Consider the following 14,423-nt stretch of genomic DNA (forward strand, 5'->3'; position numbering starts at 1 on the left):
TGATCTGCAAAATATAGCCATGGATGAGCGGTCTCTGTTCCTATTCTGGTGCATCTAACCTGTGGAGAGACGCTCTCAGAGGGGACAACAGGATTTGAATTGTATTTGTGCATTTCATGGTGAACAGGAGCAAGGCTAAGTGTTTGAGTGCTATAGACCACCTATAATTTAGTGGTGCACTCCCCAAGGGTAAGAGACCCGGTTTGCTTGGGTGTTGGTGGATGCCATTATTTCACCTGCAGGTTATCTCCATTGCACATCTTAGGTGCTCCCTGGGAATTGTGAACTTTACTTGTTAAATTAATAAATATTTTTTTTTATTTTAATAATAAAATAAAAAAAAAAACACAAAAAACGAAAATAAAAATATACCCATAACCTTAACCCTAAAAAAAAAAAAAAAAAAAAAAAAAAAAATATATATATATATATATATATATATATATATATATATATATATATATATATATATATATATATATATATATATATATATATATATATATATATATATATATATTATTATACAGGATTTATATAGCGCCACCAGTTTGCGCAGCGCTTAACAAAATGAGGCAGAAATTACAGTTATATATATATATATATATATATATATACATATATATATATATATAATATATAATTTTTTTTTTGTTAAGGTTAGGGGTATATTTTTATTTTTGTTTTTTGTGTTTTTTTTTTATATTTTATTGATTTATTAGTAGTTTTCCTTTTTATTTATGATAATTTTTATTTAATTGTAGCACCCTCCTAGATAGGTGCTAGAGAGTGACTATAGTTTTGGCTCTGTCTGCCTATCAGAGGAGCAGCAGGCATAATTCTTTATTGCTTTCTGCTTAACAGAGAGCAGGATCTGTGAGTTAGGTCTTCTCATGGTGCTCAGTGTGTGATTCATCTGGTTTAGAGAGTGTTTCACACTGGTCCAATAGGGAGGCATATTGGACAGTGGAGGAAATCTGACCAATGGGTGCACAGGCTTTGATACAGACCCAGTGATTGGCACAGACAGGCTGTCTCGGTGCATTCTGGGGTGTGGTATAAAAGCCAGGAGCACATGTGCTGCCGGGTCTTTGGATAGTGAGCAGAGTCCCCGAGGGGGGGTGTCGGCTGCCTCCTCCTCTGTAGCAGTTGGCACGTGGTCACAGGTGGTCGGCCTGGGGATCAAGAGGAAGGAGCTGAACCCAGAGATCCATGAGAGCTGACTAGAGGGGTCAGCTAATCTACATGCAGGGCGCCGGATGCATGGATTCCAATGTTTTTTTTTTTATTTTGAAGCACGTAATTAGAGCCAGAGGCTCTAATAGGCTTCAAAAAAGGGTGGGCACGGGGCGCAGAGCTCTGCGCCCTTAGCCCACCCAGTTGTGTGACAACCTCAAATGAATATTCGCTATTGTCACACGGATTCTCCTCCTCGCCAATCAGGAAGCGTGTCCTGAGACCGATTGGCCGAAAGGAGAAGCCATGCCATTGGCCGAGGAGGAGGGAGGAGACGCAGGAGACTGAGAGGGAAGCCGCCGCCGCTACTGCTGCCTGCCCTCCACATGTCCAGGGTGAGTAAGGGGGGGGGTGGCATGATGTGGGGGCTGGAGTGGTCGGGGGGGTATGGTGTGGTCCGTCTGTGCCCCCCTGGCCCATGGAGCACCAGCCGCCACCGGAGCATATTTGGTGTTTTCTCCCTGGGTGTTTTGGATCTTCAAGCTATAAAAACGCTCAGGTGTGAATGGGGCCTAATAGAGTGGGTTGGGTGTTTTTGTAGTTCACAGAAGATAACTGGGATGGCTGATAACATTGTATTCAATTTTTAGTTCACTGCAAAGGAACTTTCAGGTATTTTTCTGTACTTGTAGAAAATGTAGTCAGTCTGAAAATAATAAAATGAATACAATTAGCACATCTAAGGACTGTAAAATAATATCCCAATATTGCACTAAGATAATAATAAATAAGAATAATTTTTCAAAAAGATATCAGATCTGAGAAAAGGATATGAGAAAAAAAAATGAATGTAATAAAATAGTCCCAAACAGCTAGCATATAATCCTATTGGTAATGGATGGTAGGCAATTCAATCAAATCAACAGCAGCGCTCAGATAAGATAATACTGTAGTCTGAAGTCATCCAGTGATGTAAGACATATATGCGTAATAAAGGAAAAATAGGTCCACCACCAAGGGGAAGAAACAAACTGTCTCCTACCAGATTCAAATGTCTGCTGGGTTTTAGCAACAGTCAGAAAACGCTCTTGTATGATCACCTGATCAGCGAGTCCAGATTCCTTGGATCTATGGGGAAAGACTCCCAACAGTGTATGGATATAGAAATAAAAATGATCATTGCGCAAGCATCGCTAAAAATCAGTTTATTAATAACAAAAAGAAGCTATACACAGGGTACTCACAATGTCTCCACAACAACGAGCATGGTCTCACAAAGGTAGAAGCCATGACTTGTTTCCAACCACTAACCTGGCCGACCTCCAATGGTGTGTCTCGTGGCTAGGCTACACCCAACGCGTTTCGTCATATGTGACATAAGGCGTCCCTGATGATGTCACATATGATGAAACGCATTGGGAGGAGCCTAACCACGTGACGCAGACACACCACTAGAGGTCAGCCATGTTAGTGGTTGGAAACAAGTCATAACTTCTACCTTTGTGCGACCATGCTCGTTGTTGTGGAGTCATTGTGAGTACCCTGTGTTTAGCTTCTTTTTGTTATTAATAAACTGTTTTTTAGCAAGGCTTGCGCAATGATTGTTTTTATTTCTATATCCAAACACTTGGAGTCTTTCCCCCAGTGGCGGACTGTCCATTGGGGGTGCAGGGGCTCTGCCCCCCCCCCCCCCCGTCCATGCGTCCAGCCCCCTGATCTACATGCAGGGCGCCAGACGCATGGATTCCAATGGGGTTTTTTTTTTTTAAGCATGTGATTAGAGGCAGAGGCTCTAATAGGCTTCAAAAAAAGGGTGGGCTCGGGGCGCAGAGCACTGCACCCTGAGCCCACACAGTTGTGTGACGATAGTGAACGAATATTATTATCACACTGATTTTCCTCCCAGCCAATCAGGAAGCTGGGACCCGTTTCCCGATTAGCCGAAAAGAGAGGCCATGCTATTGGCCGAGGAGACACAGGGGAAGCCACCGCCGCCTGCCCTCCACGTCAGTCCAAGATCTGTGAGCCGGCGACGGGGGGGGGGGGGGTATGGTGTGTGAGCTGGTGTGGTCCGGGGGGGGAGGGTATGGTGTGGTCCGTCTGCAGCCCCCCCCCCCGGCCCATGGAGCACCAGCCACCACTGATTTCCCCGTATATAAAAGGAATCTGGACTCACTGATCAGGTGATCCTACAAGAGCGGTTTCAAACATCTAAGGACTGATAACTGCAATATAATATATTTTTGTTGTTCTTGGGTTCGGATATCCTTTCATTTTGTCATCATAAGCTAAATTTAAATTATCTACTTTATTGTACAGTACATTACCTATGGCACCTTCTTCTTCTGTCCAGTCTCTGCTCCGGAATTTGTTTTTGAACATGGCTATCAAACCTTTCTGCCTAGTGACAGCTCGGTGACGCCGGCTACTGGTGGGGCCACCATCACTACAAAAAGTCGATCCAAAAAATTATCTTCTGCCTCCCCTCAGAAGAAGCAGAGCTGCACCTATCCAGGTGAGAGGAGGTAGAAATACCTTGGTTGGTAATGAATAAGTGTGTTTAGTGAGTGTGTAGTAAGATCATTGTTTGTTTGTTTTTTGGCGTATAGGATGTCAGTTCAAGACTGCTTACGGGATGAAAGACATGGAACGCCACATGAGGACGCACACAGGTAACTCTTATTTCTGATCATCAGTACTCAACCAATGACCAAACCGCTAATATTTTTATTCTTATATAGTTTTTCATCTAGAACAGAAGTGAGCATTGTGGGACATCCATTTGTGGCTGAACTACAGAGCTACAAGACCTTCCATAAATCGTAATTTTTTTAATTAATTTAATTAATAAATATATTAATTTTTAAAAGCCAATTTTAATGAAGGGGTCTTTTATAAAGATTGTAATATGTCCAATAAAATTATTTTGTGTAGCACCCTAGTGTAGAGCAGAATGCTAAGTACATTTAGTTTGGCTCCCCTGTAATCAGTGGAGCAGGAGTTGATTATTTAGGGCTGCTCCAACCTGCTGATTTATTACTTCCCCCTGTCTTCTAGAGGATTCTAGAAGTATATTCGGAGGAAGAACAGAACCTGAATATTTATGGAACTCCCTGGGAAGGTTTGTCCAGAAGGTGGAGAGTGAGCTCATGCACTGCATCTGGAAAGTATTCTCAGCTCTTCACTTTTCCCACATTTTGTTATGTTACAGCCTTATTCCAAAATTGATTAAATTCATTATTTTCCACAAAACCCTCCAAAAAATACCCCATAATGACAACGTGAAAGAAGTTTGGTTAAAATCTTTGCAAATTTATTTAAAATAGGAAAAAAAAATCCCATGTATATAAGTATCATAGCCTTTGCTCAATACTTTCTTGAAGCACCTTTGGCACCAATTACAGCCTCAAGTCTTGTTGAGTATGATGCTACAAGCTTGGCACACCTATTTGTGGGTAGTTTCTCCCATTCTTCTTTGCAGGACCTCTCAAGCTCCATCAGGTTGGATGGGGAGCGTCGGTGCACAACAATTTTCAGATCTCTCCAGAGATGTTCAATAGGGTTCAAGTCTGGGCTCTGGCTGGGCCACTCAAGAACATTCACAGAGTTGTCCCATAGCCACTCCTTTATCTTGGCTGTGTGCTTAGGGCCATTGTCCTGTCGGAACGTGAACCTTTGCCCCAGTCTGAGGTCCAGAGCGCTCTGGAGCAGGTTTTCATCAAGGATGTCCCTGTACATTCCTGCATTCATCTTTCCCTCGATCCTGACTAGTCTCCCAGCTCCTGCCACTGAAAAACATCCCCACAGCATGATGCTGCCACCGCCATTCTTGACTGTGAGGATAATATTGGCCAGGTGATGAGCGGTGCCTGGTTTCCTCCAGACATGACGCCTGCCATTCAGGCCAAAGAGTTCAATCTTTGTTTCATCAGACCAGAGAATTTTGATTTTAATGGTCTGAGAGTCCTTCTGGTGCCTTTTGGCAAACTCCTTTTACTGAGGACTGTCTTCCGTCTGACCACTCTACCATACAGGCCTGATTGGTGGAGTGCTGCAGAGATGGTTGTTCTTCTAGAAGGTTCTCTTCTCTCCACAGAGAAATGCTGGAGTTCTGTCAGAGTGGCCATTGGGTTCTGGGTTCACCTCACTGACTAAGGCTCTTCTCCCCCGATCGCTCAGTTTGGCCGGGCGGCCCGCTCTAGCAAGAGTCCTGGTGGTTCCAAACTTCTTCCATTCATGGATGATGGAGGCCACTGTGCTCATTGGGACCTTCAATGCTGCAGACATTTATCTGTACCCTTCCCCAGATTTGTGTCTCGATACAATCCTGTGTCTGGAGTCTACAGACAATTCCTTGGACTTCATGGCTTGGTTTGTGCTCTGACATGTACTGTTAACTGTGGGACCTTATATAGACAGGTGTGTGCCTTTCCAAATCATGTCCAATCAACTGAATTTACCACAGGTGGACTCCAATCAAGTTGTAGAAACATCTCAAGGATGATCAGTGGAAACAAGGATGAACCCAAACTCAATTTTGAGAGTCAAGGCAAAGGCTGTGATACTTATGTACATGGGATTTTTTTAGTTTTTAATAAATTTGCAAAGATTTCAAACAAACTTCTTTCACGTTGTCATTATGGGGGATTGCTTTGTAGAATTTTGAGGAAAATAATGAATTTAATCCATTTTGGAATGAGGCTGTAACATAACAAAATGTGGAAAAAGTGCAGTGCTGTGAATATTTTCCGGATGCACTGTAAATAGTCTGAGGCCTGAGCAGCAAGAGCGGGGTTCCTGGGTCCAGTCCTGCAGGAAGAGACCCCTGTGAGGAGGCTCTGCCCCTGGGGCAGGGTCCTAGAGGAAGTCTTGAGGAAGACAGTGAGGTCCCAACTAGACTTAGCCGAGGGGCCTATTAGCATATCTGTGTCCGGGGATCAAGTTAGGTCCGGAGAAACTCGCTGGAGAGAGACAGGAGGAAATTGGTGGGAAAGAGTCCAGCTGTCTACATCTCCCTCACTAGGAAGATCCTGGTGCAGATCGGCAGGAGGCAACCTATGATCCTGTGAGTAGGTGAACCCAGTGCTGAAGAGTTAAGCTGGATACACACTATCCAACTTTTGTTGTTAGATTTCCTTCAGATTTACCTTTTCTATGTCGTGCAACGGCCTGCCAGATTGCATACAAATTGAAAATGTTTAGGTTTGACCTCATTTTATATGGTTTTGGTAAGTCTAAGGCTGCATTCACATGTCAGCGTTTGGATCGCGGGCAGAACCGCCGCGGTTCCGCCCGCGATCCGGAGATTATTGCAAATCGAGGGACGCCTAGCGTTGCCCGTTGATTTGCAATAGCCCCCCAAACGCCGAGCGATGTTGCTGCGATTTCCGCCTGCCGAATCGCGGCACCATCGCGCAAACAAAATCGCGGGACGCAATACGCTCCAAAGAAGCTCTTGTACTTCTGTGGAGCGTATTGCGTCCCGCGATTTTGTTTGCGCGATGTTGCCGCGATTCGGCAGGCGGAAATCGCGGCAACATCGCTCGGCGTTTGGGGGGCTATTGCAAATCAACGGGCAACGCTAGGCGTCCCGCGATTTGCAATAAATCTCCGGATCGCGGGCGGAACCGCGGCGGTTCTGCCCGCGATCCATACGCTCACATGTGAATGGAGCCTAAAGGAAAAAGTCTTCAGAAAATCTTATAGTGTGTATGGCCCATTAGGCTGCATTCACAGCTGAGCGTCGCGTTTTTGAGAGTTTTTTTTTTTTTACAGAGTTTTTTTTTTTTGTATTGCGTTGTATACGCGTGTTTTCTGAGCATGCTGATGAAAGCACCTGATGAAAGAGCGCGCATGTCCGATCGGGACCCGGCGCATGCTCAGAAATGCGTGTCGTGCATGCCGATCATACTCAGTATTCCAGAGCTCCCTGGTGACGTGGCCGCATTCTTCTCTCCTTCACCTCCACACCGCAGTTGCCTCCCCGGACGCTGCTAAGAGATAGCCGGCTCTCTTCCTCCTATGTGACGGACGGTGTTTCCGCCTATACTGCCTGTAATGTGGATAGATGGCACCACCTAGAGGAGCTTCATATAATATTTGATGCAAAAAAGCATGAATACCGTGGCATCTTGTGAGTTGCTAAAGCTATTGTTCTTATTTTACAATAAATTTGTCTGCACTTAGAGCGCTTTTCTTTCTTTTTGTTTTTTTCTGCTTCAGAGTCTTCCTCACTTCTGAGAAGAGCTGCTCAGTGCCATTGGACATCCAGATTTGGGACTTTTATTCATTATCTACTGCAGGGCCATCTTTAATATTGATTGGACCCTGGGCAAATTTTTTCATGGGCCCTCCCTAATCCATTTATCAGCTATTTGCAGACAGTGCGGGGACAAGGGGCAGCTGCTTTGGGCCCCACAACAATGACTGGGCCCGGGGCAGCTGCCCCTTTTGCCCAGTGTTAAAGACGGCCCTGATCCTATCTGTAGTCAGACACACACAAGCTCTGTATATTTATTACTGCTAAATCTTGCTTACAGACAGGAAAGCACTGTAAACCATTAATACCAACCTCTGCTTCTGAAAATGCTAACCATTTGGCTGTCATACTGACGCTCTGGCTATAGCAAGGATCTACAGTAGGTAAGATGTTCTCACTGGATCCCTATGAAAAGGCTGCCAACTGTCTGGTCAAAGGACTTTCTATAGGAGACTACAGCAGGCATGCATGGAAGAAGCAAAGCCAAGTAGAGAGACCTTTTGAGGTGGTGGCTGTGCCTCAAAGGAGCGGGTTCAAGTAAGTAAGAGCTGAATGACCCAAGCGCTCAATGGCAATAATAGGCGGGCTGCTCTCCTCAGAAGGGGAAACTCCAAAGACTATAAATATAGAAAATAAAAGAGGCGCAAGCACCTACTGCATTACCCTTGGGAAATGAACAAGAAAACCCACAAATGTAGAGCGCTAAAAAAACCACTGGCATATGAAGGGTGAATGGGAAACTACCAGACAAGGGAGGGGGGAAGGGGGACTGGAAATCTCAAAGAAAAGGCACTTCTATATAAAATAAATACCAGTAGATCAGGGCCGTCTTTAACACAGGGCAAAAGGGGCAGCTGCCCCGGGCCCAGTCATTGTTGTGGGGCCCAAAGCAGCTGCCCCTTGAGCCCGCACTGTCTGCAAATAGCTGATAAATGGATTAGGGAGGGCCCATGAAAAAATTTGCCCAGGGTCCAATCAATATTAAAGACGGCCCTGGATAGGATGGAAAGCTCCACCTCATTGGTTACCAGGAAACTCAGCAAGCTCATTTACAGTGTGTATGAAGGAAGAACTGTCTGTGTTGCCCATTTAAGGGTTACCCCTCCATAGATGAGATGAAAGGAAGGGTATAGTTCTTTACTGTGACAGTGCGATCTTCTCTCCTCTCTTAGGTGACAAGCCACACAGGTGTGACACCTGTGGAAAGTGTTTCAGCCGGAAGGACAAGCTAAAGACGCACATCCGCTCACATACAGGAGAAAAGCCGTACAAGTGTAAAGAATGCGACTACAGTGCGGCGGATAGCAGCAGCCTCTGCAAACACATGCGCATTCACACGGACGAGCGCCCCTTCAAATGCCAGATCTGCCCATATGCCAGCCGCAACTCCAGTCAGCTGACCGTTCATCTCCGATCCCATACAGGTGAGCTGAGCCCTCGACCCCTGAGAGTGGACCCCGCAGCCCCCTCATTCCCCAAATACCAAAAGAAAACTGTAGGAAATCCTCACCTGACACCATTGCCTCTCACTCACCAGGGAAGGGTGGCTGGGCTTCACCAGGCAATATTGGGAAAACTGAGGATATTTAAATCCCATGGGAATGGGCTCCTGCACAATGCTAGAGCCTCTTCTTGTGAAATGTGAGATCCTTTCCCAGGATCCCATGTTGGGGACCCTTTGACTTCAAACCAATCTATTAACCTTCTACGATGAAGTGAGCTGCCACCTAGATAAAGGTAAGCCTGTGGATGTGGTGTATCTGGACTTTGCAAAGGCCTTTGACACCGTTCCCCACAAACGCTTACTGTACAAACTAAGGAAGGTAGGTATGGACCATAAGGTGAGTACCTGGATAGAGAACTGGCTCCAGGGGAGAGTACAGAGGGTGGTGATTAATGGGGAGTACTCGGATTGGGCGGGTGTGGAAAGTGGGGTCCCCCAGGGTTCTGTCCTGGGACCAATCCTGTTTAATTTATTCATAAATGATCTAGAGGAGGGGATATCTAGTACAATCTCAGTATTTGCAGATGATACTAAACTAAGCATGCCAATATCTTCTATGCAGGATGTGGAAACCTTACAAGCGGACCTGAACAAAATAACGGGACGGGCAACTACATGGCAGATGAGATTTAATGTTGAAAAATGTAAAGTAATGCACTTGGGTGCCGGAAACCAGAAAGCAAGCTACTCACTAGGGGGGGAACCTCTGGGTGAGTCTAGGATGGAAAAGGACCTGGGGGTACTGGTAGACAACAGGCTTGGCAGTGGCATGCAATTCCAAGCCGCTGCAAGCAAAGCCAACAGAATACTGGGATGTATAAAAAAGGGGATTCACTCCAGAAATAAAGAGATTATTCTCCCACTCTACAAGACTCTGGTCCGGCCACATCTGGAGTATGCTGTCCAGTTCTGGGCACCGGTCCTCAGGAAGGATGTGCTGGAACTGGAGAAAGTCCAGAGAAGGGCAACAAAAATAATTAGGGGAGGACATCAGCTATGAGGAAAGACTACAAGCACTGAACTTATTCTCTCTGGAGAAGAGACGATTGAGGGGGGATATGATATCAATGTACAAATACTGTACTGGTGACCCGAGCATAAGGAACAAACTATTCAGAGAAAGGAGATACAATAAGACACGTGGCCACTCACTAAAACTAGAGGAAAGGCGGTTCAACCTTAAAGTGCGTAAGAGGTTCTTCACTGTCAGAGCTGTAAGGATGTGGAATTCTCTTCTACAAGCAGTGGTATCAGCAGGGAGCATCGATAGTTTCAAAAAACTATTAGATGGACACCTTAAAGACCACAACATACAGGGGTATACAATGTACAACATACAGGGGTATACAATGTACAACATACAGGGGTATACAATGTACAACATACAGGAGTATACAATGTACAACATACAGGGGTATACAATGTACAACATGCAGTGGTATACAATGTACAACATGCAGGGGTATACAATGTACAACATACAGGGGTATACAATGTACAACATACAGGGGTATACAATGTACAACATACAGGGGTATACAATGTACAACATACAGGGGTATACAATGTACAACATACAGGGGTATACAATGTACGGTTAACAGCAAACACACACACATCATAGGTTGAACTGGATGGACTGATGTCTTTTTTCAACCTCACTAACTATGAATGGCCCCTATTGGAAGTTGACATTTTTTTTTCCTTTTGTGCACTGGCTCAAATCATTTGGTGGAGGGGGGATTATAGTGTGGGGTTGTTGTTCTTCAGAGGTTGGGCTTGGCCCTTTGGTTCCAGTGAAAATAACTCGTAAGGCATCAGCATACCAAGAACTTTTGGACAATTTCATGCTCCCAACTTTGTGGGAACAGTTTGGGGATGGTCCCTTCCTGTTCCAACATGACACCACACCAGTGCACAAAGCAAGGTTCATAAAGACATGAGGATGAGTGAGTTCGGGGTGGAGGAACTTGACTGGCCTGCACAGAGTCCTGACCTCAACCCGAAGGAACACCTTTAGGATGAATTAGGAAGTTGAGGATGGAATGAGGAAGTTGGAAGCATAAAATTGTCCAAAATGTCTTGATATGCCCTTCACTGGAACTAAGGGGCCAAGCCCAACCCCTGAAAAACAGCCACACACCATAATCCCCCCTCCACCACATGATTTGGACCAGTGCACAAAGCAAGGTCCATAAAGACATGGATGAGCGAGTTTAGGGTGGAGGGACTTGACTGGCCTGCACAGAGTCCTTACCTCAACCCGAAGGAACACCTTTAGGATGAATTAGGACGGAGACTGATAGCCAGGCCTTCTCATCCAACATCAGTGCCTGACCTCACAAATGCCCTTCTGGAGGAATGGTCAAACATTCCCATAGACACACTCCTAAACCTTGTGGACAGCCTTCCCAGAAGAGTTGAAGCTGTTATAGCTGCAAAGGGTGGGCCAACTCCATATTGAACCCTACGGACTAAGACTGGGAAGCCATTAAAGTCCATGTGTGTGTAAAGGCAGGGAATCGCATTTCCTCTGACATAGTGTAGTTCCCTATGATGTAAGCTACACAGGTATCGGCGATGTTCCAACTCTGTTTAATGAATTGCTATTACAGCCTACTTGTGCAGGTTACACTATACAGCATGCATGCTCAACCTGGGGCCCTCTGCCTTTAGGAGTCATGCTTGTAACTGTCAGCCTTGCAATGCCTCATGGGACTTGTAGTTTAAGTAGCTGCAAAGGGTGGGGCCAACTAAATATTGAACCCTACGGACTAAGCCTGGATACACACTATACAACTTTTGTTGTTAGATTTCCATTAGATTTACCTTCAACTATGTAGTGAAAGAGTCGGCCTGATTGCAAAGAGATTTAAAGTGTTTAGGTCTGACCTCCTATTCTATGGTTTTGGTAAATCTAAAGGAAAAAATCGAAAGAAAATTGTATAGTGTGTATCCAGTTTAGGATTGGGATACCATCAGTGGCGGTCCGTCCATTGGGGGTGCAGGGGCGCCGCCCCCCAAATCCATGTGTCCGGCCCCCTAATCTACATGCAGGGCGCCGGATGCATGGATGGGGCTTTTTTTTTTTTTTTTTAAGCACGCGATTAGAGCCAGAAGCTCTAATAGGCTTCAAAAAAGGGTGGGCTCGGGGCGCAGAGCACTGCGCTCTGAGCCCACCCAGTTGTGTGACAATAGCGAATGAATATTCGCTATTATCACACTGATTCTCCCCCCAGCCAATCAGGAAGTGGGTCCTGAGACCCGTTTCCCGATCAGCTGGAAGGAGAAGGCATGCTATTGGCCGAGGAGGAGGAGGGAGGAGACGCAGGGGAAGCCGCTGCCTGCCCTCCACATCAGTCCAGGGTGAGTGAGCTGGCGACGGAGGGGTGCTATGGTGTGTGGGCTGGAGCTGGTGTGGTCCGGGGGGGTATGGTGTGGTCCGGGAGGGGGGGGGAGGTGGTATGGTGTGGTCCGGGGGGAGGTGGTATGGTGTGGTCCGGGGGGAGGTGGTATGGTGTGGTCCGGGGGGCAGGGTATGGTGTGGTCCGGGGGGCCGGGTATGGTGTGGTCCGGGGGGCGGGGTATGGTGTGGTCCGGGGGGGGGGGTATGGTGTGGTCCGGGGGGGGGGGTATGGTGTGGTCCGGGGGAGGGTATGGTGTGGTCCGGGGGGGGGTATGGTGTGCTCCGGGGGGTATGGTGTGCTCCGGGGGGGGGGGTATGGTGTGCTCCGGGGGGTATGGTGTGCTCCGGGGGGGGGGTATGGTGTGCCCCAGGGGGTATGGTGTGGTCCGGGGGGCGGGGTATGGTGTGGTCCAGGGGGGGTATGGTGTGGTCCAGGGGGGGTATGGTGTGCCCCAGGGGGTATGGTGTGGTCTGGGGGGGGGGTATGGTGTGGTCCGGGGGGCGGGGTATGGTGTGGTCCAGGGGGGGTATGGTGTGGTCCGGGGGGGGTATGGTGTGCTCCAGGGGGGGTATGGTGTGGTCTGGGGGGGTATGGTGTGCTCCGGGGGGGGGGATATGGTGTGCTCCAGGGGGTATGGTGTGGTCTGGGGGGGTATGGCGTGGTCTGGGGGGGGGGGGTATGGTGTGGTCCGGGGGGGTATGGTGTGGTCCAGGGGGGGGGGGTATGGTGTGGTCCGGGGGGGGTATGGTGTTGGTCCGTCTCACGCTGCCTAGCCGCCACTGGATGCCATTAAAATTCGTGTGTGTTTGTACAGGCAGGCGTCCCAATACTTTTGGTAATTATAGTGTATATATGTATGTGTGTGTGTGTGTGTATATATATATATATATATATATATATCAGACATACAGAGCAGCTCTGATTTTTGTTTTCCCGGCAGAGTGGAGGGAATCGCATTTCTTCTGGTTCATATATTTCTTTCCTTTAGGCAGAAAGGAGTTAAATAACTTCAAGGAAACAATTTAAGATTGTAAAAATTAATAAATCAATTCGCTTTTCTTGTTTAGGGAAAGAAAAAAGAATACAAAGTGTAAAAACATATATGGATATCAGGCTGGTGATCTGAGCGGGATAATCATCTAAATGCATAGTAATGCGCTTTCTGATCTGCATAATAATAAAGCTTTTAGTGCGATTAAGTGTGAAATTCAGCTGAACGTCCCAAATATTGCGCGGTTGTTTACAAAGCTGAAGAAAAAAAAAAAAAATCTTTATGATGAGAATAAATTTGGAGTAAAAACCGCTTTTGCTACAAATTGGTCTCATGCTGATATTTTAATTAAAATCCACTTTTAATGTACAGAGAACAAAGTGCGGTTTGAAAGCTCCCATCAGTTCTGTGGCAGCGCAATGTTTCCGGGAGGTTAAAAGTTTATTCGGCGGACTATGAGAAATCGGCCGGGAGGAAATCGGTAGGCGATGGGAGGTTTGCAGTATGCAGTGACCCCCCCCCCCCCCCCCGCCACATTTGTTTTCATGATGTAAAGTTGACCCCCCAGGCCAGCAGAAAACACCCCAATGCAGCTCAGTATCCATATCTTCATTGGGTTTTGTTTTTTTTTCCATTGCAATTTTTTTTATTGAGAGAAAAAAGGATACAATGAATAAAGAACAGCCATCCCATAAAGAAGAAGAGCAAATTTTTCTGTGGGAACACAGAATTTGGGGTAATCCCGTTTTAACCACTTTAGGACCGGAGGATTTTGCTGCTCAATGACCAGGCCACTTTTTTCAACTTGGCACTGCGCGACTTTAACTGACAATTGCGCGGTCATGCAACGCCGTACCCAAACGAAATTTACGTCCTTTTTTTCCCCACAAACAGAGCTTTCTTTTGGAGGTATTTGATCACCTCTCCGCTTTTCATTTTTTGCGATATTAATAAAAAAAGAGCGAAAATTTTGCAAAAAAATTGACATTTTCTACTTTGACAGTTAAAAAATATCCAATATATTCAATTTTTGTCATATATTTAGGCCAAAATGTGTTTAGCTACATGTCTTTGACAAAAAAATTC

Source organism: Pelophylax lessonae (assembly GCF_965119305.1).
Source record: "Pelophylax lessonae genome assembly, chromosome: 11".
NCBI lineage: Eukaryota > Metazoa > Chordata > Amphibia > Anura > Ranidae > Pelophylax > Pelophylax lessonae.